The sequence below is a fragment of the Macrotis lagotis genome, chromosome 2 (genome assembly GCF_037893015.1).
Source record: "Macrotis lagotis isolate mMagLag1 chromosome 2, bilby.v1.9.chrom.fasta, whole genome shotgun sequence".
In the NCBI taxonomy this organism is placed as follows: domain Eukaryota; kingdom Metazoa; phylum Chordata; class Mammalia; order Peramelemorphia; family Peramelidae; genus Macrotis; species Macrotis lagotis.
This window is the reverse complement of record NC_133659.1, coordinates 93134682-93160792: the sequence shown is the minus strand read 5'-3', so window position 1 is coordinate 93160792 and position 26111 is coordinate 93134682.

Genomic DNA, 26111 nt, shown 5'->3' with positions numbered 1-26111 from the left:
TTATATATATATATATATATATACATATATATATATATATAATGTACATATATTTATAAACTTCTTGATATAGACTTTAATATACATTTACAACTTCTTGATTATAGAAATTTACTGCAAAAGATGAAAAGAGGGACATACTTATCATAGCATGGGGGAAAATTTCCCTTGGCTTTGTTTGATTCCAGGCATAAGTCTTATTTGGCAGTCAATTATGTTTTAAAAGGGTTTTCCTCAAGATTCACCAGGTTTGAAAATTCCTTTTCCTTAAAGGAAATAACATAATAGGGAAATAGATGCAGAAAAGTCCTACCTAGCAAGCATCCCAGTCCATCCCCAAAATACTTTTTTCAGGCATAGAAATATCCATTTTATCAATCCTCATTCTGTCGCACATTCCAGTCTTTATTATAAGATTTATGACAATTAGAAAACCATCTTGTAATCAAAACTTAAAATAAATTGTAGTCCAGAAATTTATCCTGAAATATCCAAAAAACTCCTCATTAACTATAACAAAGTTTAGAAAAAAATGCTACTTATATGAATTTTTAAAATTAGTGAGCAGTATTAGGGAGAAAGAAAATAAATTTTAGCTCATAGCTGATGTAACTAAAAAACTCTTTCCCATGCTGGCTTTCTAGATCTCAGTTGCTTCTTGGCCTGGAAAGCCTTGAGAAAAGCAGTCTATATTTGATTGTCAGCTGCTTTGGAATTATTTGATTTTCAAAATCAGGTAATTGGTGGACTCACAATCCAGAGGACAGTACTGCCTTTTTAAAGTGTGTCACTTGGATAAAGCACTCAATCCTTGGAGTTTGGCAGTAGTTGGGGTAGGGAACAAACCTTCAGACACCTTTACCCCTTGGTTCCAATGAGTTTTTGGGCAGATGTCTTTTCCAGGAGACTCAGTCACCAGGTAGGATCAAAGGCAAAATCTTGGTTGGAATTTCTAAAGAATGAGACTGTGAGACAGGTTGGGTGGGGCTCTGATTTCTCTGTACCAACCCAATACAATACTACAGGAGGAAGTCTTTAGCTGCTTTAGTCCCATCCAACAGTACACTGATGGTGGATGTCCTATAACTTATCTCACAGGGACTAAACTTGAGAAAGTCAAATGGTCTAGATCTAAGGCCTAGCAAAGTGAATGGAAGAACTTTGGGCCAGGGAATAGCTTCTCTCATTTGGTGAGAAGTTATTCATTCTTAAGTATCCCACTGGGGCATAGCCAAGATGGTGGCAGTAGAATAACCTTTCGTAGGAGTTCTCTCCTAAATATTTAAAAAACCTTAAAATTATGACTCTAACTAAATTTTTGAGAGACAGAACCCACAGAAAGATCGAGTGAGGCAGTTATCTAGCCCAGGGTGAACTGGGAAATAGTGGGAATGCTCTGTTCCACTATGTTGTAGGGGACAGCAGCACACCAGAGTGAAGGAGCTTCAGCCTTCAGGAACAGCCCCAGGACACCTGAGTCCCTGGGAGTCCCAGCTCCTTGAAGCAGAAGCAGTTTTTTTTTTTTTTTTTTTACCTGCCACCCCAGGGAGCACAAAGCACAAGTTATATCAGCAGGGAGATCTCTGCTAGAGTGAGTGGGAAGTCCAGATAAGCATGGCCCTTCTCAATGCAGTCATGGCCCTTTGTGCAGCCCAGACCCCAGGAATCAGAGGCAGGCCTTTGGAACTGCCCAGCAGTGAGCTGCTTGGACGGCTGCTCCCTGAGCACTCAGCTTACAGAAGGTAAGGCAGTGGAGGGAGACTACCAGGGTTTTCCTCTTCCCTGGTACAAGACCTTGGGGATTTGACCATATTCAGACTCTGGTAAAAGTCTGGGGTCCCCCACTGAGCAGGGACCTTTCTCACAATTCCATGGGAGAGGGGTGAGCTTATGGTCATTCAACAGACCAGGAGAGCAGTCAGAGCCTCCCATAAGACCTTGAAGAAACTGAGGTCCTTGCAGGGGTATCCCAATAATACTCAAAAGCTCAAGAAGCCCCCCCCTCCCAATCAGGCACATGCTGGGGAAATGAGTAAACAGAAAAATAAAGAATTTGACCATAGACAATTACTTTGGAGGGCCAAAACACACAATCAGAATATGAGAAAGTCTAAGCTTCTGAGTCTAAGAGAAATATAGGAGTTGGGGTCAAGCCATGACAGAGCTCAAAAAAGGAACATAGAAGGAAAATTGGGATGAAAAATGAGAGATGCAGGAAAAAACATGAAAACAAAGGTAGCAGCTTAGTCAAGGAGATCCAAAAATACATTGAAGACAATAACATATTAAAAACCAGGTCAAATGGATAAATAAAAATAGGTCAAATGCATAAACACTTCTAAAGGTTAATAAGGAGAAGAAAGTTTTAAAAAGCAAAGTTTGCCAGATGGAAAAGGAGATAAGAAAGCTCTCAGAGGAAAACAAATCCTTCAGCTGTAGATTGGAGCTAAAGGAATATGATGACTTTGTGAGAAATCAAAACACAATAATATAACAGCAAAAGAATGAAAAATTAGAAGGAAATATGAATTATGTCATTGAAAAAAGAACTGATCTGGAAAATAGATCCAGAAAAGATAATTTAAAAATTAATGGGCTACCTGACCGTCATGATCAGGAAAAGAGCCCTGACCTCATTTTTAAAGAATTTCTACAGGAAAATTCCCCTGTTATCCTAGAAGCAGAAGGAAAAATACAAATTGATAGAATTCACCAATGTCTTCCTGAAAGAGATCCAAAGTAAACCAAAGCCCTGGAATATTATAGACAAGTTCCAGAACTCCCAAGTCAAAGAAAAAGTTCTGCAAGCAGCCAGAAAGAAACAATTCAAATATGGTGGAGCTACAGTCAAGATTCCACAGTATTTAGCACCATCCACATAGTATTCTGGAAGGCACAAAAGCTTGGAATGCAAACACGAAATCAACTCCTCAGCAAAAGTGAGCATCCTCGTCCAGGGGAAAAGATGGACTTTCAATGAAACAGGGGAATTTCAAATGTTCCTGTTGAAATTACCAGAGCTGAACAGAAAGTTTGATCAAGTATAGGACTCAGGTGAAGCATATGCAAGGTGGTAAATTAAGGGGGATTTAATGATGATGGACTCTGTCGATTCCTGAATTGAAAGATGATACTGATACTTATCATATGAACCTTCTCATTTATTAGAGCAGTTATAAGGACCTTAAATAGACAAGGCACAGGAGGGAGCTGAATTTGAAGGTATAATATATTGTAAAAGTGGAATCTATGGCTGAAAAAGAAATGTACTGGGAAAATAGAAAGGAGATGTAGAATAGAATATGAGATATTTCATGTAAAAGTGTCAAGAAATAGCTTTTGAAATCGAGTGGAAGGTGGGAAGGCAAGGGGGAATAAGGGAACCTTCATTCTCATCAGAAATGGCTCAGAGAGGAATCAGTAAACACACTCAATAGGGTATAGAAATCTAGAAGAAAAGGAGAGAAGGGGTATGGGGGAAGGGAGGGGGGAATGTGGATGATAGAGGAGAGGGTAGATCATAGGAAAGGATGGTTAGATATAATACATTTTCTTTTTTAATTTTTGTAAGGTGGTGGGATTGGGTGTCCTTTCTGGAACCATGGAGCCTGGTGGTTGCTACCTCTGTCGGATGGGAAGTTGGCTTGAGGCCTCTTGGCCCCAGGGCTGGTGCTATATCTGCTGCACCACTTGGCTGCCCCACAGCACATTTTTGAAGAGGGACAGAGTGAAAGGAGAGAGAAAATATAATAGATGATAGTGTAGCAGAATGGATAGAGGGAATTATAATCAGCAACAGCAACTGTGGAAAAATAAGAAAGTAATTTCTATGATGGACTTATGATAAAGAATGTGTCCCACCTGAGACAGAGTTGATGGTATCATAACAGTCTCATAACAGTGAAACACATTTTGTTCTCTTTCATTTACTTTATTTCACATGAGGTTTTATATTTTTGTGTGGTTGAGGGAGTATTATATTTACAATTACAACAAAAATATTTTAGTAATGTGTAAAAGAAAATTTAAAATAATAAAATTAAATCAAGCAAAAAAGATATGTGCTATTATCTTTTTCAACCATACCTGATGACTGAGAGTGATGGGCAGAATGAAAGTGCTGAGTAAAGATATAGTAAAAAAGGAAAAAGATCCACATGTCTAAAAATATATATAGTGCCTTATGTAGTGGCAAAGGATTGGAATATAAGAGGTAGCCCACCAAATTGGGAAATTGATGAACAAACTGGAATATAAATGAGATGTGGTTTTATTCTGTAAGAAATCATGTGTGGGCAGAGTTCAGAAAAATCTAGAAAGTCTTGCATAAATTCATGCTAAATGAAGCGAGCAGAAGCAGGAGAACATTGTACATATCAACAAAAGTACTACTGATGATCAACTATGATGCTCCTTTCAGCAGTTCAGTAAACAAGGTCAATTTTAAAAGACTTGTCATGGAAAGCACCATCTACACCCAGAGAAAAAAGTATGGAGTCTGAATTCAGGCCAAAGCAATCTATTTTCTCTTTTTTAGTATGTATGTTTCTGTTTGTTTTTGTTTTCCCCATGTTTTTCCCTTTAGTTCTAATTCTTCTTCTAAAATATGGATATTTTAGAAACATATTTGTACATATATTACAGTATCAGATTACTCCCTGTCATGGGGAAGGAAGGGAGGAAAGTAGAAAAATTTGCAACTAAAAAGTTTGTAATAGAATGAATGTTCAAATCTATTTTTGCACGTAGTTGAAAAAATAAAATAAAATGTCACTCAAAATAAAAAGAATCTCATGCGTACAAATTTTACACAGGTGGTGATTTCATTCCTTATCAGGTATATACAACTATGGACAATACTAATCGATTAAATTCAAAGAACTCTTATGAGAAAGTTCATCAGGTTTTAGTTCCAAAAGACAGAACTGAGGAAAAAAAGCGGGCAAATTTAAGTCAGCTCATTGAAGTTGGAACTGTATATATGTTTTATCTTTTTCTTCTATAGTGGCCACAGTGATTGGGAATGCTCAGAGACTGGCATAGCTTTTTCAATAAGACTGACCTAGTCACCAAGCTTTTATGATTACCAAAGAAAGTGAACAACAAACTCATCACAATGTGATTGACCTTTGGAGGAAAGTGCCATGCCACCATCATCAGTGTGTATGCTTCTTCCATGATGCACCGTGATGAGATCAAAGAAAAATTGTGTTAAGACTCAGAGACCCTCATCATCAATGTGTTGAAAGAAGACAAAGTTGCAATTCTGAGTAGCTAATGCAAGAATATGCATAGCAAGAGTAATTGTCACTCACTACTAAAGACTTGTGCTTCTCATGACCTGCCTCATCATTATCAATACTGCCTTTTATTTATCTAATTGCAATAAAATTCTGTGGATGCACCTCTCAACAAGCACTAGCAACTAACAGACTATATCATTGTGAGGAAAAGTGACACAGAGGATGTGAGAATAACAAAGGTAATATGTGGCTCAGAGTGTTGAACTGATCATAAACTTATTTTCTCCAAGATAAACATTGAAATTGAATAAAAGTGACAGTTTCAAAGCACAATCACTACCAGAATGTCAGCAGATAAAAGTACATCTCCGATATGAAATTTTTGCTAACTTAGAGGGAAAGTCGAGCCAATATATAATTGGCAACAGTAGAGCAGAAAAGGAGGGAACACTTTCATAGTTGTGAGATATAGTATTGTATTTACTCGTTTGGGCCAGAACACTTCCAACCATCAAGGATGATTTGACAAAATTGATGGGGAAATTCATAAGCTTATAAATGAAAAATTAAGAACCACATAGGGTTTGCCAGCAGGATAGCTCATTTGTCTCTAAGGCAGCAATGTTTAACTCCATCAAAAATAAAATTCAAATGAAACTTAGAGAGATACAGGAATCTTTACTCAGTAAAAAGGCAGATGAAATTATATTTTATGCTTATAGTAACAATATAAAGCACTTTTGTGATACCCTGAAGACTACTTATTATTCAAGCACCTATTGTACATCTCAATTATTCAGTACTGATGGTGATAAGGAAATGATCCAGGAGAGATGGCCCCAACATTTCCATAGTGTTCTCAAACAGTCAATCAAAACTGAAACCAATGACCTTATGCCTCAAGTTGAAGTTAATTGTCTCTTTAGTCAAACTTCCAATTGAAGATGTTATTGAATTCTACTAGATTCCATTCATGTGGCAAAGCTCGTATTGATTCTATTCCATATGAGACTTACAAGACAGATGGAGGGTCTACAGCTTATACAGAAACTAATCAAAAGTTTCCAGTTTACAGCAAAAGAAGATTATACCCCAACAATTCAACGATACCCTCTTTGTCCATTTCTATAAAGGAAAGGAAAATAGATTTTCCCGTGACAATTATGCTGGGTAGAAGGAGGAGTCTCTGTCATGATCATTGATGGGAAGATTCTTAATAGGTTGATCCTTTACCTGGAAGAAAACTGAGTTGAGGAATGGTTGATATGGTATTTGCTGCTTGAAAACTCCAGGAACTATGCCAGGAGCAGAACATCAGAACATGACATTTTTAGATGTAGTGGAGGTTTTTGATACTGTCAATCATGAGAGATTATGGAAAATTATGGCAACCTTTTGAGGTCCATAGCAGTTCATAAGTTTTGTATGTTAGCTTCATGGCAGCATACTTACCCTGGTTATAGATGAACAATATTTGTGTACTTTTCCAGTCATCAATGGTGTGAAACAAGACTGTGTGCCTGTTCCCAATATTTTTAGCAGGATATTTTCTTTGATATTATGTTTACAATGAGGGAAAAATAGTATCAAGGTCAGCTACAACATTGTCAATGAATTATTTAATTTGAAATGACTGCAAGTCAAGACTAAAGTAGAGAAAAAGTTGATGGTGGACCTTTTTTTCCTCTCATAGAAGACTGTGTACTTGGTGCAAACTCTTGGACTGAGATGCAACATAGTATGAATATGAATGGACTATCTGCTATTCAGTAAAAAGACAGAAGAAATTCCATTTATGCTAAATTTGGTCAAATAGCAACCATAAAACAGAAGTTTTCACCACCAGCACTAGACTATCCATAGGCAGAACCATTGATTACAGTAAATGGAGTTCATCTATCTTGGCAATATACAGGATTATACCCATAGAGGATGAAGTTGACACATACATTGCCAGAACTACGTCAGGGTTTGGGAGACTCCAAAGGAAACTATGCAAGAGAAGAGGTTTTAGAGTACCTAACAGACATTCTACACAGCCACTGTGCTGACCTCATTGTTCTAGCTTGTGAAATCTGTATAGTACACCAGTGCCTTAACAGGAAACTGAATGAGTTTCTTTTGAATTATTGTAGGAAGATTCTGAAGATCACCTGAAATTATAAGGTAATAAAGACAGAAGTCTTTTTTGGAACTGAACTGCCAAGTAGTCAAACTCTATTATAATACAGCACAGATCTTATTGAATGACCACTTTTATTTGAATGCCAAATGTATATTTGCCTATATGATTATTTTACAAAAATTCACACTAGGCAAGTACTCACATAAAGTAGAGAATAAGCAATACAAAACTCTCTCAAAGTCTCTCTGAAGAATCTTGGAACTGATTAGAAGACATGATAAGCATTAGCACAATAAGTAAAAGGGAATTACAATAGTTCAAAAGATGCATGAGATACACAAATTCCGAGGCATCTCCACTCCAAATGTCTATGTGGACTGTCTATGCCCAAATCTCTTTTTGTTGTTTGTGTTTTTCAAGGCACTGGGTTTAAGTGACTTACCCAAGGTCACACAGCTAGGTAAGGTCTGAAGCCTGATTTGAACTCAAGTCCTACTGACTCCAGGACCAGTGCTCTATTCACTGTGTCACCAAGCTGTTCCTGTGCCCAAGCCTTCTGAACACATGTTGATTTATCAGTCTTGATTCCAATATAATAATTTCATTTCTGTCCCTTTCAAGAATGAAGTACAACTACAACAACTCTAAGGTTTGCAAATCTAATTTTTAAACATTGTCACACTTGATCCTCAGAAATACACTATGAAATATTTGCTGTGATTATCATCTCCATTCATTTAGACATATTTAAGTGATTTCTCAGTCATACCATTATAAAGTGGCTTATATTTGTCATCATATCTTTACCATCATACCTTTGAAAATATTTATTTAAATTTTTGATAAGACCTCACCACTGTTTCTAAACATTTTAGTCATTGAATCTACTTAGAGAATTAAAACTGGGGAAAATAGAGCAAAGGAAGAGAAACAGAATGGGGAGGGGGGAAGTGTCATCTGCCCTAATACTTGATGGTAGCATGTATAGGTTATTTCTAAAATTACTTTACTTATATGAGATCAATATATATCTTCTATGTTCCCTTCTTTACAAGATATTCAGTTATTGAATTTTCTTTATGAAAATTATTAGTATTAAATAAGTAGGAAATGACTAGGATTTAATTACTAAAATTATACAAATCTATTTTATGTCTATTCATAGGTTTATTTTGTATTCCATTCAATTAATTAGTCAATGGTAGGAATACTTTCCTGGGATTTGGTTCATAATTTTATTGCCTATATGAGGAGAAATGCTTACATATATAATATTTTATGGTGAATTGATAAATATTGAATTTGCTGGTTTTTAAGTTTAATTTTTCTGTACTGTTTCTTAAAGTTAACAGAAAAAATGTTTATGTATTTAGAATATATGATTTAAAATGCTCATGCATTGAAAAATGTCTTTAGCATTCTCAATAATTGATTTAGGGACAATCTAACAACTGAAATAACTACACATTAAAATCAGTCAAACAGAAATTTAAAAATAACAGACTAATCAAAATGACAAAATATAATGATGTATGAGGAGAGGTTCATCCTGGGTAGAAACATAAAAAAAGACAATTGACACTGCACCTTTAATTACAACTATGTGATCAAAAGAGGATTGGAGACAAGACCAAGTAGAAAGTTGTACTCACTGTTCCAAGTTGTCACAATTGGAATGTATATATACTGTATATCTACTTGAATGGATTTCCTGTTTTCTTTACATCAGGAAGGCATTATTTAATATGATAAAGAAGAAAATTTCATGGCATTGAGAATAAGCAATTTATTTTAAGCCAAAGGTTTTCTTTTTCTTTCACAATAATGAACAGGGAAAAAAAGTAGAGACAGAATTCATACTTTTATATTTTTTAATTTTCACTTCAGTTGCATGTTTCTGAGGAATATAAATTCCCTTCTTCCTTTGCATAATAAAAAGAATAAACATATAGAACTCATTATAATTATACATATATTATATTTTATATACTATGTAGTTTAGAAATATCTCAAAACCTTACAAGCGAGATGGTGCAATTAATAATAATGCAACTGAAATAAAGAAAGGTTAAGTGTCTTTCCTAGGCTTACATTTCTGGGGAAAACTCCAAGGTTGGACTTGAATTCAAGGTTCAAGTCTGTGTTCCAACCACTGTGAACCTAGCTACTTGTATCTAGGTAGCTTTATATAGATAGGCCACAGCTTTCTCAAACTCATGGTGCTCATTTGAGAAGAATGCAGTCATAATTTGTTTAATCTGTCAATCTAGAGAATGGGTGATTTGTGAGTGAATGAATGTAATTCTATCTAATCCTTTATAGCTAGATAATTCCAGAACATATTTCATATCCCATCTACTCATCTACCCATCTAAACTAAGCATTCTTTAGAATGCATCACTATGATCTACACAGCAATCTCTGTGGAACAGAGATACACTGAAGATAAATACAAACATAAACATAGCTGAGTAAATGACAGATACCCAAAGGTGAAAAATAACTTCAAGGAATGTGATCATACAAAGGGGCATTACGAAAATCTTATTCTGCTTATGGATTCTAAAAAGGCATTTACCATTAGAATCCAGAATAGAAGTACAACTAAAGAAGACTTCACAAAGAATCTACAAAGTGAGAAAGGTAACCGGGAATTTTATTAAACCTTTGTTAAATATATTCTATATACAGGTACCTTGTTGCTTTGTCCATGTTACTGAAATATTTTAAGACACAGAACAAAAGCAAAGTCAGGATGAGTCAGTCATATATCAGTCAATGTGATAAGCTCTAGGGATACAATAAAAAAAAATCATGTTCTGAAGGACTTCACAGTTTAATGAGGAGAAAATATATAAACTATTATGCATAAACAATACATATAAAGGATAAACTGAAATAACAGAGAGAAGGCATTTGAATTAAGTGAGCCCTTAAGGGAAGATGTTGTGATATTTAGTTCAGGCATGAAGGAAGACAGGAAAAATCAAGAGATGTAAATGAGGAGGCAGACCATTCCCAGCATAGGTGCTTGCCAGGGAAAACACCCAGAATGCAAAGATCAAGTTTCTTAAGCAACAAATAGGAAAGAGAGCAGTGTCACTAAGTCTTAGTATACATTGGAGAAAAGGGAGTTGCCAAAAGGTAAAAGACTAAAAATGTAGCAGGGGAAAAGGCTCCTTTTGAAGGTGCTTGAATGACAAATAAGATTCTATACTTGATGGGGAGGTAATTGGGAGCTACTGGAGTTAATTGAGTTAACACATTGTTGGCATACATAGAGCCTTAATAGATTTTTATTGATTAGTTAACTTAAGGGAGAGTAATAAGATCCACAAAGTAGGAAAACAACTTTTATGTCCATTGGAAGATGAAAGTCTGAAGAGTGAAGAGGTTTGTTGCAGGGACACCAAGTAACAGACTGTTGAAATAGTTCATGTATGAGTTAATGAGGGTCTGGAACCAGTTGATGATGGTGTCAAAGGAGAGAAGTAGAAAAAATCATGCTGTACATAATAGAGATTGACAGTTTCATATATACTGTCTCATTTTAGTTTGTATTGTATAGGATTAAAATTACAAAATAGAAATATGAATTCCTTGAGTGTGGCACTGTCTTATTTCCATATTTCTATATCCAGTACTTGGCAGATAGTAAGCAATTTAATGAGTTTCTATTCATGAATTCATATATCTATGTATTCATTCTAGATAGAATATATACAAACATAAATAGATTGAGTTAGGATATACCTTCTTACCACTACAAGTCAGTAGAAAATACTGCTCCGAACAAGGAAGACATTGTTTTGACACTGAGATAAACAATAATTCGTTTTAGGAAATCTAGAAGCCAATCCTTATCCAAGTATGAAAATCATACTGATGTAAAAATTAAATAGAAATGAATCAGTATTGGTCATAGGTGACTTAGAAAATGACAAATTAACAATATCTATGTTGTGGATTATGCAGCCTATAAGGATATTTCAAATGTCAAACACATGGAAAGATGTTAAAAACTGTGATTAGTGTAACCTATCTGAGATCAAGGGACAATACCACTGAAGATTCCCTAATACTAGATGCTTCATCAGCCTAAAATTATTTTAGACAATATCAAAAATAGAGTCTATATGATGTCACCAACATTACTAACATTTTAAATTGACAGGCATGGTGCTAATAGCTTTGTACAAATTATTTCCTTCGAAATTCACAATAACCTTGTGAGGTGGGAACTATTATTATCCACTTTTTACAAATAAGCAAGGTTAGGCAAACTGAGGTTAAGTGAATTGTCCAGAGACATACAACTAATAATTGTCTGGCAAAATAGATCTGAGCTCAATTCTTCTGCATTCTAGGATCAGTGCTGATCCTTGCAATACCTAGCCACCTAAATGTTATGTATTTCCTCTCCGCACTATCTCCTCATCTTTTTTGAAATCTTGTTTTCCTGTTTATAGCTTGTTATGAAGCTCATACCCTTTGGAATACTTCCTTGTTTTTCATGCACACACACACACACATAATTATTTACGTTTATAATTTGTATTATAGCTATGATTAAAATGTTTTGATAGGAAATAATTAAAAATTCAGAAAAACATCATCCTTGTTTGAAGATTACATAGATACAAACATGTAAGAGTTTTTAAAATTATATTTTGATATCCAAATTTAATCTCTTGAAATAATTATTAGTAATTCTGCTTTCTTATACTTTATCCTGATGTATAATCACTTATTAGATTTTCTTTTTGATTTAATTTTAAAATGTATCTACTTTTATCCATTTGTACTTTCATGTTTCATAGTTACAAAATTTCCCTCCACTCTCCCTTTCAAACCCCCTCCCCTCAGCAGGGAACAGTCAAGTTAACCATATTTACAAATTAGTAATTTTTGGCATGAGGAATTAGGATTGATCAAAAATGCTACATAAGGGATAATTTTTATAAAGTGTTCATCAGATTGAAGTTTTTCCCTCCCTGTTTTTGTTTTGTTTTGTTTTGTTTTTCTTCCTCTGGTTGGGGATAATAAGGTGGGGATAAGCAGTCAAATACAGTTGCCCTCACTGTCTGGACTGTTGAAAGGAGCTGCTTGTATCAAGATTTTTTATCTCATAATGTTCTTGATGTGTACATTGTTCTCTTGGTTCTACTACCTTTGCTTAGCATCAGATCTCATAAGTCATTACATGCTTCTCTACAGTCCAAACATTTATGGTTTGTTATGGAATAGTATTCCATAGTATTCATGTAACATAGTTATTTAGCCATTCCTCAATTGATGGGTATTCCCTCAATTTCCAACTGTTTGGCACTACAAAAAAGAGTTTCTATGAATATTTTGGAATATGTTGGACTTTTCCCATTTTTTACAATTTCACCTGGATATGGACCTAGAATTGGAATTGCCAAGTCAAAGATGTCCTTTGCTCTTTGGACATAGTTCCACATTGCTCTCCAGAAAACTTGGATCTATTCATAACTCCTAGAGGTTTGTTTTCAACCTGAAAACCATGCCCAGTAAAAGATACTAGACTTCATTTTTCAAGAAATTCTCCAGAAAAAATTGTCCTGATAACCTAGAATCTAAAAGTAAAGTAGAAGTTGATGGAATCCACTGATTATCTTCTGAAAGAGATTCCAAAATAAAAACTCCCAGAAATAATATAGCCAAATTTCAGAGCTCCCAAGTCAAGGAGAAAATGAACACTTTGTCAAATATTGTGAACCTACAGTCAGGATTACACAGGATATAGCATTTTCTACATTAAGGACTTATAGGACTTGGAACATGATATTCCAAAAGGCAAAAAAAGCTTGGCTTCAACCAAGAATCAACTACCCAGCAAAACTGAGCATTGTTTCAGGGGGAAAAATAGACATTTAGTAAAATAGGGGACCTTCAAGCTTTCCTGTTGAAAGGACCAGTGAATAACAAAAAGTTTGATCTTCAAGTACAGGTGAAGCATAAAGAGGGTTGGAAGGACTAATTATGAGGAACTTAAAAATGTTGAACTGTGTGTATTGCTGCATGGGAAGATAATGCTGATAACTCATATGAACCTTCTCGTTTATTTCAGCAGTTAAAGGGAGCATAATTAGACAAGGCACAGGAGGGAGCTGCATATGAAGATATTTTAAAGATGAAGTTAGTGGCCAAGAAAGGATTTTACTGGGGAAAAGGGAAAGGAGAGGTAAAATGATCTAAAATATTTTACATAAAAGAGGCAAGAAAAATCTTTTGCAATGGAATAGAAGGGCTAAAGATGAGGGACAATGAATAAACCTTCATTCTCATCAGAAGTGAATTATAAATAAATATATAAATATATATATATAAATATTTAAATATATATATATATACATATATATATATATATATATATATATATATATATGTATATATATAGCACATTCAATAGACCTAAGAAATCTTTCTTAACCTAGAGGAAAAAAGGAGAGGAAAGGGAAAGGGGAAAGGGGACAAGGGAAGGAAATGGGAATTAAAAGTGAAAGAACAGAGGGAAGATTATAGGAGCAGGTAATCAGATACAACACCTTTTTGAGGAGGGGCAAGCTGAGAGAGAGAGAGAGAGAGAGAGAGAGAGAGAGAGAGAGAGAGAGAGAGAGAGAATAAAATAAATGGGGATGGGGAGGAATAGGATGGAGGCAAATACAGCTAGCAATAGGAACTATGGGAAAAAATATTGAGGCAACTTCTTGCATGGACTTATGATAAAGAATGTGATCCAACCTAGGCATAGAGTTGATGGTATCTGAACACAGACTGAAGTACACATTTTTTTTCTCTCACTTCGCTTTTCTTGAGATTTCTATATCTCTGTGGGAGAAAGAAGTATTATATTTACTTTTACAAGAAGACTATTGGAGTAATGAGAAAGTAAATTTTAACAAAAGAGATAAGCAAGGAAAACATATCTTGTTGAATGCTGTAACTCAATACTAAACATATGCACCAAATGCTATGCCATCTAAATTTCAGAAGAAATCAAATATGTTACTGGAGGAAATAGGCAATAACACTATACTCATTAGAGTATATAGAGTCTTCATTAGAGGACCTCATTAGTGGTCAATAAATCCAATATATATGATTTAAAAAATACAACCAGAAAGAAGCTAAGGAGCTAAATAAAATTTTAGAAAAGTTGGATATGATGGATCTCTGAAGAAAATTGAATAGGAATAGAAAGGAATAGACTTGCAGTTATGTTTAGGACAGTTTCATAGGTTCCATTTTCTCCTTAACTCCTATGTTATCCATTGCTTTAAAATGAACTGTCTTCCAGAAAACAATAAAATAAACTTATCTTTTTTCTGTAGACAAAACTCATAATAAAGTTATGAGCAGTAGATAAGATGTAAAAAGAGTAGGAAATTTATGAGGGCAAGCAATACTAGACAGATCAGATAAGACACAAGGGTGGAAGAAGTAACGAATGAATGAATTCATGTGGCCCAGGTCATGATAAACAAATATAGCCATTTCTTGCTATGCAAATCAACACATGCAGAACAATGAGTCATGTTGGGCACCCAATTACTCATAATCACATACAAGTCACTGGAAATATTTTTATATTAGTACACATGTTCTCAGAGTACCCTCTCCTAGAACTGAAAAGGTCCCAGGTTTCCTTGTTCTCTTAGCTCATATTTCCCATCATCATGTGGTCCCTCTTTCCAAATGATTAAAAAAAAAACAAGCAAACAATATGGAACAATTATAACAAAACTCTTTAGATTCCACCAACCCTTCCATTTTAACAAAGTTTTACATGAATTTAAAAGAGATTAACGTAACTGAACAAAAAATATCAAATTGTTCATTTACATGAAAGAGATATGCTACATGCTTCTTTTGTCTTCCTTTTTTCTTAATGATTTAAGAGCAAATATATCTGACAAAAAATTGATCAAAGTTTGTATCAAAAGTTCAAGACCTATCCTTATAGTTTTATGATGCTTCTTAGGGGTCATGATCTTTATGAAAACACAGAGGCAACTTATTTTGCAACAGGATAACTGTGTTACCATCACCTTTACTTTTAAAATATTTCAGTTATGTTGCATTTCAGAGCTAAACTTCATAAGTGACATATTAATTAACAAATCACAGTCTTTTCCCAAAAAAGGCCATGAACTTATTTAGAATATACATACTATATATATATATATATATATATATATATATATATATATATTCAATGTCTCAATGATTCTCTACCATACATAATAAAGGAATTGAGAGAAAATGAAACTATTCATAACAAAATTACTACCCAGATAAATACACATGTCATCCTGAACAAGGGTGAGCTTTCTTTCAAAAGCATTTTTTTATTATGGAATTTTGTAAGAAGCATAAATAAAGTCATAACACAAAGAGATAAGAAGCATAAATTCCATATCAGTACTTCATTTCCATGGAATTGTCACAAAAGAAATTAACTATGTCATATTCATATTTTAAGGCAATGTTAATGAGTAGGGAAACTATACTCCATATCTAATATCAGAAAATTTGGTTTTAGTCTGGGTTTAATCTGCTTACTTTTTGAAAAGAGAATTGTACATAGATGACTCAGATATAGCACAGACTTAACTGTTTCTTCATTAAAAATGAAAGCATTTTATTAAACTTTGGAAATAGAAAACAAGTAAAAAAAGAAACAAAGAAAAAAACCTATCTCCTAAAAAATAAAAATTGCTTTTCTGAAGTATCTTGCAATCTAACAGGGGATCCCCAATTGATAAATGTTCAAAGGATATGAACAGGCAGTTTTCAAATGAAGAAATTAAAACTATATATAATCATATGATAAAAATGTTCCATATCACTATTGATTTGAGAAATGCAAATTAAAACAACAATGAGATATCATCACACACCTATTAGATTAGTCAAGATGAGAAAAAGGGAAAATGATCAATGTTGGAGGTTGTGGGTGTATTGGGACATTGATGCATTGCTGGTGGAGTTGTCAAGGGATCCAACCTTTCTGGAGAACAATATGGAGCTATACCCAAAGAGTGATAAAACTATTTATACACCTTTGACCCAGCAATTCCAATTATAGGTCTATATCCAGAAAAAATTATTAAAAATGGGAAAAGTTTTACATGTTAAAGATATTTATATCAGCTCTTTTTCATAATGATAAAAAATTTGAAATTGAGGGAATGCCCGTCAACTGGGGAATGGTTAAACAAGTTATGGTACATGAATACTATGGCATACTACTGTTCTATAATAAACTATAAAAGTTTGGACTCTAGAGAAGCATGGAATGAATTACAGGATCTAATGCTAAATGAAAGAAAGGGAGGGGAACCAATATACTCATCAACAACATTATGAGGTGAACAACCTTGATGGAAGCAGCTCCTCTTGGCAGTCCAGAGAACTAGAACAACAATATTTCACTGACTATAGACTATATTATCCCCATCTAGAGGGAAAAAATAAACAAAACAAAGCACACAGAAAAAGAAGCCTTCCAAATCTGATGAACGCTTTATAAAAATTATTGCTGATGCATCTTTCCCTTATTTCTAATTCCTCATACCAAAATTACTAATTTGTAAACATGTTTATTAATATATAATATATGTATTTTACATATATATTTATGTAAAATGCCAACTTGACTGTTCCTTTCTGAGGAGAAAGGGGGGTGGGAAGGGAGGGTGGAGGGAAATTCTATAATTTGGAAATATGTATGTGTATATGAATGAAAATAAAAAATAAATTTAAAAAACAGTCCAATAAGGGAAACAATATAAGAATTATATACATATGAAGAGGTAGTATTTAAGGCAATACAGAGTGAAAATGCTGTGTTGAGAAACGAAATGTAATATATGAGGAACAGCAAGAAACCAGTGCCAATGGAACCCAAATTGAGGGGAGTAAGAAGTAAAAGTAAAAGACTTGGGCACTTAGAAATAGGCAAGCTATTGAGAACCTTAAAAACCAAAGTAATTTATATTTCAGTCTGTGGGTAATTGGGAAGCACTGGAGGTTTATTGTAGAGGGGATTAATATGCATGGACTTGCATTTAATGAAAGTCAATTTGATGTTCTCAGTGAAATGGAAAAGAGTAAAAAAAAAGAGACTTGAAGCAGGAAGATTAAGCCATAGGCTATTGAAAAATTTCAGGAATACTACACCAGGGTGATGACAGTGTCAGATGAGAGGAAAAGTCATATTTAAGAGATATCTATGGAGGTGGAAATGACAGAACCTGGCAATTTATTGAATAGAGAAGGGTAAGAATGAGTAGGAAATTGAAGGTAATAGTTAAAACTTTTAGGTTTACTGATGATGGTAGCCACAAATGTAATATACAAGTTAGAAGAGTGGAAAATTTGGGGAAGGAAAGTAATCAGGTGAAATTTGAACATTTTAAGATTTCTATGGAGCATCCAGTCTGAAAGTTCTAATTAGCATTTGAAATTTTGAGACAGAAGATAGGGAGAGAGAGATTAGGAATAGACAAATAAATCTGAGTGTCATCTGCATAAACCTTATTGAAAACATGCAATTTGATGAATTCATGAAGTGAAATGTTATAGAGGAAGAAGAGAAAAGGTTAATGACATAGGTTTGAGACATTCCCATGATCTGGATGAAAATCCTGCAGAGAAGGTAGAGGAAATGTCAAGTAGGAGATCTAGACTAGGTTTAACATAAAAAACCTGGAGAGAAACCTTTGACAATGACAAAGACTACAGAGAGGTTAAGAATATTGATAATAGTGAAAAAATTGAACTTGACTTGGCCATTAAAAGATCATTAGTAATTTTAGTAAAAGTAGTTTTGGTTGAATAATGAAATCAGAAGTCAGATTGCAGTTACTTAAAAAAGAGAGTTATTGAAAAGCAAGGAGAGTTATTTATTGTAAACAATGTTCGCAGATAACTGAGACACAATGGGACAATAAGCGAAAATTCATTGGACAAGGAAAGATATAAAGTGATTTAAAGAGATTTATTGATTCACAGATAGCTGACATAGAGGAAGTTAGAAGGCAGAATCTGCTAGAGAATATGGAGTGTGCATTCCTTTTCCAGAAAAAGGGTTACTTTTTATTTTTTTAAATTATTTTATATTTCCCCAGTTACATTTAAAACTAATTCCTAATGTTCATTTTCAAAATGATGAATTCCAAATTATCTTCCTTCCCACCTATTTCTATTTCTCTTTGAGAAGAAAAGCAACTTGATATAGGTTTTACATGTGTAGTCATGCGTAATTTCAAATTGTTCTGCTAAAATTGTTGAATCAGTTCACAACTCCACCAATAATGCATTAATTTCTTATCTTTCACACATTTCCTCCAGCATTTGACATCTTTTTTTCTTTTCTATTATCCAATCTAAAAGGTATGAGTGTGTACTTTAGAATATTTTTAATTTGCATTTCTCTGATCAATAGTTAGAACATTTTCCCCAAGTTGGCTGTAGAGAACTTTTATTACTTTATCTTTTGACTATTTATCAATTGGGATATTGCTCTTATTGCTATAAATCTGACTCAATTCTCTATATGTTTAGAATTGAGATCTTTATCAGAGAAATCTGCTTAAAAATTATTTTCTAAGTTACTATTGTTAACTGTGTTCCCTGCATCCTCTATCCTTCCTCCCATTTATTCTATTCTCTTTCTCCTTTCACCCTGTCCTTCCTCAAAAAATGCACATATCTATCTGCAAATACTCTCATTAGAATGTGAGCTCCTGGGGCAGCTAGGTGGCATAGTGGAGGGGTGTCTAGGTGGCATAGTGGATAAAGCACCGGCCTTGGAGTCAGGAGTACCTGGGTTCAAATCCGGTCTCAGACACTTAATAATTACCTAGCTGTGTGGCCTTGGGCAAGCCACTTAACCCCATTTGCCTTGCAAAAACCTAAAAAAAAAAAATTGAGCTCCTAGGAACCTGATATTTGCTTTTCTTTATATTCTATAACTTAGCATATGAAAGGTATTTAAAAACTTGTTGATTGATTGATTGACTGACTGAGACATTCCCCGGTCATGGCCTTTTTTTTATATTTTGTAATCAGTGGCATTCATAGCTTCTGAGGAGAACACAACAAATTGAAGTGATAGGTACCATATAATTACTCATCCATCATTGACTGATAGTAGAGGATAGAAGGGCTTAGCATACCATGGCCTTCACAAAAATTCAAAAAAGCCTGAAAAACTGAACATCAACAAAGTACCCTTTCCAACTGCCTCCTTTAATTTATTTCATTGATGAGCAGGAATTGTTTTAATCATGTCTTCATGACCCTATTTAGGATTTTCTTTGTAAAGATACTGAAGTGTTTTGCCATTTCCTTCTACATTTTATAGATGATGAAACTGAGGTAAATAGGGTTGTTATTTGCCCAGGGTTACACAGTTTGTAGTTATCTAAGACCAGATATGAATTCAAGTATTCTTGACTACATACCTGGTAGTCTATACATTGTACTACCTAGTTCCATCGTTAAAAAAAAAAATGTCATTGTCATTGTCCTATTAGAATATGAGTTTCTTTATTTTCGCTTTATGATGTTTACTTTTTCCAATTTACATGCAAAGGCAGTTTTCTACATTCACCCTTTTGCAATCTTTTGAGTTCCACATTTCTTCTACCACCTTTCCTTCCCTGAGGCCATGAAAAATGTACATAGGTTGTATAGGCTTAACAAATTTCAATATTAGTCAAGTTGTGAAAAAGGAATTAGAACTCAGGGGGAAAATATGAGTAAGAAAAGCAAAGTAAAAATTTTAAAGTTAACATAGCATGCTTTACTAGGCATTCTATTATTTTTTTCTGAATATGGAGGACATTTTTCATAACAGGTCTCTCAGGATTGACTTTGGTTACTGAACTACTAAGAGGAGTCTATCATTGTTGATCATCTCACAATGTTGTTGTTATTGTGTATAATGTTGTCCTTGTGCTCATTTCACTTGGAATCGATTCATGCAAATCTTTCCAGGCTTTTCTAAAATCTGGTCAGTCATGATTTATTACAGAAATATAGTGATGTATCACAATTATATATCAAACCTGTTCAATCATTCCCCAATTGATGGGAATCCTTCATTTTTCAGCTCTTTGCCACTACAAAAAGAGCTGCTATAAATATTTTTGTGTTAGGATTAGCCCAAGACTGGCAATCTATTAATTCTATTTCAATTTATGCCATTTAACAGTTTTAAAATGGAAAGTGAGTTAGCCCAAATAGAAAAAGCATATGAGATAAGAATAGAGTAACATGTATTTTCTATAGGTACTGTTCCTTTTGTCTCCATATGAAAATGAATCTGTTCAGCAATTATTTTATTTCCTTACTCTTCTAGAATTCACCATTTGAAAGACACTGAATACTTTCAATGTAAATTGGATCTTTTATGTTACAAGAATGACTTGTATGTTAAGTAGACACAATAATAAAAAAAAAAACTGCTTCAAGGGAGTGCTATTTGAACCATGGAACCAATTGTGTCCATGATTATTTTAGTACCCAATCTAGATTATAAGGAGAGGGAGTCTGGGTAATAGGTAAATCTTTCACAAATTGTATCCCCAAAGTTTAGCAGATTGCCAGGCATGGACTTAGAACTTAATAAATATTTGTTGAGAGATCAATAAAATTTACTTAACAACTGACAAATATAAAATGCTAATAAATGAAATAAATTTAAGGAGGCAGTTGAAAAGGGTACTTTGTTCTGTTCAGCTATTCAGTCTTATCTGAATTTTTGTGAAGCCATGAGACACAGCATGCTAAATCATTCTATCCTCTTCTACATCTTGTAATCTGTTTAAATTCATTCTCATTATTTCCTTGACACTATATATCCTCATTTTTTGCCATCCTCTTGTCCATTTCACTGCAATCTTTCCCAACACCAGGGTCTTCTCATTATACACTCAAAGAATTTGAATTTGAATTTCAATATTTGATCTTCTAGTGAATAACTTGAATTAATTTCTTTAATATTGACTAATTTCATCTCCCTGCTATCCAATGAACTCTCAAAAATGTTCTCCAGTATTTCAATTCAAAAGCATCAATTCTGTGGCACTCAGTTTTCCTCAAAGTTTAATTCTTAGTTGCACGTTATACATTGTACATTGAATTGTACAAAATCTTTGACTATTTATACCTTTGATATTAAGGTGATATCTTTGCATTTGTAGAATGCTGTCCAGATTTACCATTGCTTTCCTTACAAAGAGCAAGGATCTTTTAAATTTATGGCTGTAGCCACTGTTGCAGTGATCTTTGAGCCCATGAAGAAAACATCTAAAACTATTTCCATTTCTTCTCATTTCATTGTCCAGGAAGTAATGAGACCAGTTGCCAAGATTTTAACTTTTGTGCTTGTTGTTAAGTTTCAAACGTATTTTTACACTTTTCTTTTTCAGCTGCATCAAAAGGCTTTCTAAATTCTTCTTCACTTTCTTCCAGAGTATTATTCTCTACATATCTGAGATTGTTGACATTTCTTCATCTTCTTAATTCCAGTTTTTGATTCATCCTTTTGGTTCATCTGACTTCATGAGTCCCTCCAGAGTCACTTTAATGAAGACAGTGAAAGGGAGTGCTGTGCCCACCCAGTGAAGCCAAAAATATTCCTGGGGAAATTGAGGTGGGGAGATATAACTGTGATTCCTTTTAGGAGTAACCAAAACACCAATTCTCTTGTTCAGGGAGATAAGAAAGTTTATACTTTAGTTCACAGGTCACACAAAGATTTGTTTACAAGTCATGTCAATATTCAAAAGTTAGGTCCTTCGGAAAAGGATGTATATAATTAATTTCTTAAAGAAGATAGTATTTTAGAAGGATTTAGTAGATTCTTAAGAAAGTAATAAAGCATAACAAAAAATAGAAGGTTGAGAGTGAATAGCAAATGTGGATACTTACAAGCTACGAAAAGAATGGGCAAGTTTAAAAGGAAAAAAAGAGAAAATAAAGAAACTTTGGATCATCATAGATACAGCTACATGGGTTCATATTGGTCCAACAGCATGGGTTGGCATATGTGATTCTACTTGGAGAACAGAAGAGGAGAAGAAGCAGCCATGTCAGGAGTCAGGGAAAATGAGATTCCTGCCTCAGCAGAGCTTTGCTTAACTATATTTCCATGATGGACTGGGCAAAGATGGTGCTTGAGGAATGGTTTAGCACCTGGTTCCAGGTATTTTCCAAAGACACAGGGGTGGTCCCCAAGGAGTGGCTAAGATAGCATTGTACATGAGTAGTTTTATTACAACATTTCATTCTGCCAAGTTCCCCTGCTACTAAACTATGAATGTTTATAGAAAATATGGTAATAAATATTCTTAGAAAAAGAATTTATTTCTTACCAAAATGACCACGAGCCCGCCAGTGAAATCAGGAAGAAGGTTTTAATGATATAGTCTTGTAAGAGGGGTGTATCTATACATGGTGTCTATTGTCACTCTTTTATCCTATCATGATGTCAAGTACCTCCCCTGTTTCCTCATTGGCTAGGTAATCCAGAGGTGGCAATATTATCCATTCCACTTAGTACTTTTCCCTCATTAGCCCTATACAATCTTATTCTTTTACAAATTAACTTTATTTATCTGAAATATCATTTAGAGTTATAATAACACCTATTTGATTTAATATCTTCATTAAACAATTAGGATCCCATTTAACTTGTGGACTTACATAATATTTTATCAATGAGGATGGATTTGATGTTGACATCCTGGTGTAAATAAAGGTGTCCCTCATCCTATCTGTCCAGATTCCTCCCAATCAAATGGGAATTATTAGCTTCGCTTCATGTAAGACCAAATTCCTTCCAGTATACTTTAGATTATTAGCTTCTTTTCCCACATCCTATCCACAGCCCTCTTTGCCTTATCCTAACTACCTTTCATTAATCCTATAAGCTTCTGCTTTCAATCTATTTCCCAAATACCCATGTAGAAATTAAACCTTGACTATTTACTACAAATCTGAAAATATATTTTGAAAAAAGTGTTAAATTCATTATAAGATATTTAGTGAAATACTCAAAAAGACCAGAAAATGGATTCAGATTCTAAATGTGCCAAATCCCAATCCAGATACTGTTTTAGATGATAAGTAAATATGTCTAATTACTTTATGATTTATGCATTCCCTCTGGGGCGTCATATTTTTCTTCAATAAAATGTATGATATTAATTGCAAAGAGCTACTAATTATAATCAGTTCATGTATATTTGCAGCACATGATGAATAATATTAATATCATAAGGAGGGATGATTAGACTTCATCAGATCATTAGATTTAGAACTAGAAATTTTAAAAAATATTAATATCTTTAATTTTTATGTCTCCATTTCCTATATATTACTCTTTCTCAACCTCTCAAAGGGCATTATAACAAAAAAGAAAGCCAAAAAAATCCCAAACAAACAATAATTCCCTATGTCTCCAAAGAAGAGATAGAGGTTCATTTTAAACACCTTCTTCACTGCCTTCAGGGCTTCAGAAAGATGGTATTCTACTTGTTCACTGATCTACTGTCCATACTTTTTTTCTGCCAGGAAGGGAACTGAGTGGTCACTATTTTCTTGGTGAAACCTCATACCATTTAGAGGGAATGCTTCCTTCTTGCCTGGAACAGAGAGAGAGAATTCTTTACCTCTGCCCCTGCTAGTGTCTTAGCCTTGCATGCCTGCAAAGATAAAAGAAAATAATAACATTATATCTGTTCTTCTCAACTAGTACCCTCACCTATGCTGTCTAACATATTGGCATAACATTACCCTAAATCTTGATCCTTAATGATTTTAGCAATTTACCTAAACTCATTCTGTAGCAGAAGAAATGGTGGGTAGCAAAATATGTTCTATAACTAATCTGCATTGAATATGTATCTTACATTTAACACTGACATCTATATCATTGCTCAAGGCAATATATATCCCAACTCCCATCCAGGCTACTAGGTGAGGTAAATGAACTTTTAGTAAAGTACTTTGTCAGACCCTGTCAAGGACTAGGTAAATTTCTGCCCACAGGCACAAGACAAGCCCCTATCAAAAAAAAAAAATGAATCTCTGCACTACTCTAAAAGGATTAAGTCTTTGAATTACTGCCCATCATCTACAAGTCCTGAAATATCTCACTTTTAGTCTTTGAACTACATGCCCATCTATATATCCTTCATTATCTCATCTCTTCTCTCTGAACTACTGACTCACCTCCCATCCCCATAAACTCACCTCTCCTCAGGTGAGTGGCTCATCTTTTGGAGACTGGACTATTCTTGAGGAGAATGATTCCCAAGATAAACTGTCATACTCCTATAGCTTTTCTTACTGTTTTTCCTCTCATTGGACTCCTGTTGCTGCTGATGCTAATCTCTCTCCCTTAGCCTCTGATAAATAGAGTAGTGCTTAAATAAAGGTTTTCTTCCCTAAATACACATGGATTAGACCTATTACTTTTGTGAATTTTGTCACATTTATACCCAAAACTAAACCACCCTAAAATATTTTCCAAAAACATTTTAAATATCATTTGAAATTTTTTCCAACTGCTTCACTCTTCAACAATTTAACAATGCTTATGAAATTACCACTTCATCATACCCTCACTATCTTAGTGGTACTGAACCTCTGACTGCTATTGTTCAAATTCCAGTCAAATTTTCACAGTATGCTCCGTTATTCCTACGGCCAAATTAAGACCTTTCCCTAAAATATGACTAACCTGATATTCTTTAAGATTGAATTAATATTTCTTGAGCAATATATTTCTGATCAGAAATTTGTCCCTTAACCTTTCATTAAGGGTTATAAAAATGCAGTCTGCTTTTTACTATTAGGAGAAACTTGTTTTTCAGAACTTAGACCCAGCAAGCTATGTTCTGAGCTTGACCTAACAACAATCCCTTGCACTCCCCTTTGAATAAATTGTGCCACAGCAAAATTCCAGAATAGTTTGACACCAGCCCTAGGTAGCTTCTGAGCTTGGACAAGCATCTGCAACCTCCCTGTTCTGTCCTCAAAGCCCTCATTGCCATGACTACAATTCATTGGATTTTTTTTTGTCTCTTCAGTGCTATATTTATCATGGTTTGCCCTCACTGCAGAGGGCCTTCTTCTAGAGGAGACCCATGTCTAGTTTCCCAATTTCAATGAAATAAAGGAAGCTTTTGGCTTATAATAACTATTAGCTCTTTGGTTATGTTTTACTTTATTTTATTTCATATTTCAGAGTTAATAGTGTTGTAATGATTTCTGTGAACTCTGGCTTTTTTTCAGAATCAACAACTGTATAATTTTTATGACACTTTGGTCATTTATTTTCAAAGATTACAATAATTTTTTTGTGGCCCCACTGAAGGAAAGCACACTTTTTAGACCTCCCTAAATGACTACCTATCCCTCTCACAATAAAGGCTTTTCCACAGTTTTTCATCCTCCTTAATCCTCTCATACACTCTCTTTCCAAATACTTTCAGTTGAGAACTTATATTTTACTGAACCATGAAGTCATTTGCAGAGGGATCCCCTTTTTTTCTCCTTCTCCAATCTCATGTCTCCTACTTGTTTATACCATTATCTTAACTTTCACTCAGTTGACCCATCTTCTTAAAAGAAAATTGCATCTGCATGCACAAAAGATATCATTCCATCTTATCTATTCCAGCAGATCATCCCTCTTC